Source organism: Muntiacus reevesi, chromosome 6 (assembly GCF_963930625.1).
Source record: "Muntiacus reevesi chromosome 6, mMunRee1.1, whole genome shotgun sequence".
Classification (NCBI taxonomy): domain Eukaryota; kingdom Metazoa; phylum Chordata; class Mammalia; order Artiodactyla; family Cervidae; genus Muntiacus; species Muntiacus reevesi.
The window spans coordinates 64,883,097-64,885,099 of record NC_089254.1 but is presented as its reverse complement, the minus strand read 5'-3'; positions in this window follow the sequence as shown (position 1 = coordinate 64,885,099).

Genomic DNA, 2,003 nt, shown 5'->3' with positions numbered 1-2,003 from the left:
TTCCCTGTCTCTATCTGTTCCTTAAGCTGGTTAAAACTGAGACCAACTACTTGTGTGCATTTGGAGAAACCCAAAGGGCCTGCATCTTTGAAGTCAGGGACATAGTCCTATTCATCCTGGTATGTCTAGCACCTCAGAACTTGGCCTCAGAATAGTGCTTAATTAGCAATAGTTCCTATATTTATCACCTCAATTATTAGATAGAAACCAATAAAAGAAGGACCAAAGCCTGTGTATTCATGTGTATTTTTAAAGTTATATTTTAAAGAACTGGACAGACATAATCAAATACAATATATTATATTGGAACTTGGCTTGAAAAAAAGCAAAAAGAGGTAAAAAAGGCATTCTCAGGATATTTGGGGAAATCTGAATGTGGCCAGATATATGAGGATACTGTGGAATTATTATTTTCCTAGGTGCTTAAAACTAACTTTCAAATATTCAGCAAAAAAATACAAACACACACACACACACAAAGCAAATGTAACAAAATATTACTAACTGGTGAATCTAGGTGAATGGTATGCAAGTATTCATTTTAGTATTTGTTTAACTTTATTATATGTTTGAAATTGTTCATAATAAAAAGTTGGGGAAAAAAAAAGTTGGGAAGTTTTTTAAATTTCAGAAGAGTATTCCACCAACATCTGAAATTAATGCTATATCAACTATATCTCTCAATTAAAAAAAATCACACATACACAAATACATCATCCGTCAGTGTTCTTGTTGTTGTTCAGTTGCTAACTCGTATCTGACTTTGGCGACCCCAAGGACTGCAGCACACCAGGCTTCTTTGTCCTTTACTATCTCCCTGAATTTGCTCACACCCGTGTCCATTGAGTTGGTGATGCCATCCAACCATCTCATCATTATCTGTCATCCCCTTCTCCTCCTGCCCTTGATCTTTTCCAGCATCAGGGTCTTTTCCAATGAGTCAGCACCAAAGGTGGCCAAAGTAGTGGCGTTTTGGCTTCAGCATTAGTCCTCCCAACGAGTATTCAGGGTTGATTTCCTTTAGGATCAACTGATTTGACCTCTTGTATTCCAAGAGACTCTCAAGTGTCTTCTCCAGCACCACAGTTCAAAAGCATCAATTCTTCAGAGTTCTGCCTCCTTTCTGGTTCAACTCTCGGATTCATACATGACTACTGGAAAAACCATAGCTTTGACTGTACAGACCTTAGTTTCCGGTAAAGAAACCAACTCTGGCTAATTTAGGAAAAAGGTCTTTATGAAAAAGATAGTGGGTAGCTCACAGATTTGGGGATGGCTTGAGAATCATAGTGTCGCAGATGTCCTGTGAACTCCTCACTCAGCTCCCTTAGATCTCACAGCTGGTTCTGCCACTGATGCTGCAATGGCTGCCTTGTCTTCCTCTGAAGACGGAATGTGGCTGCCGCTAAGCTGCTGCCTCTGGTACACCAGAATGGATTCTGTAAGTATCCGATTGGGGTAACCCATGCCCTGAGCACAAGGGAGTCTGAAAAAGCACAAATCTTCCATCTTAATGTCTATAATGGAGAGCTCGGACTGCTCCATTAGGTAAGGATTCTCCAGAAATAGTGACTTGGTGATATTGGTTGGTGAAGAACAATAACAAAAATCAACTGTTTCTGTAGCTTATACAGAAGTCTATGTTATTAAAGGTGAAAGCTGCACTGCTTCCCAGTGTGTTAATCAGTCAGTTATGTCCAGCTTTTTGCAATCCCATGGACTGTAGCCCACCAGGCTTCTTTGTCCTGGGATTTCCCAGGCGAGTATACTTGAGCGGGTTGCCATTTCTTCCTCCTGGGAGTCTTCATGATTCAGGAATTGGACCTGGGTCTCCTGCATTGCAAGCAGATTCTTTACCATCTGAACCACCAGGGAAGCTCACATTCCTTCCCAAAGGAAGTCACAATTTAATATGTTTGTAATAAGACATTGCATGCCCTGCGGAACAGCCAAAATTATAATAATATTAACCTCTTGAGACATCCCTCATGGTCCAATGGTTA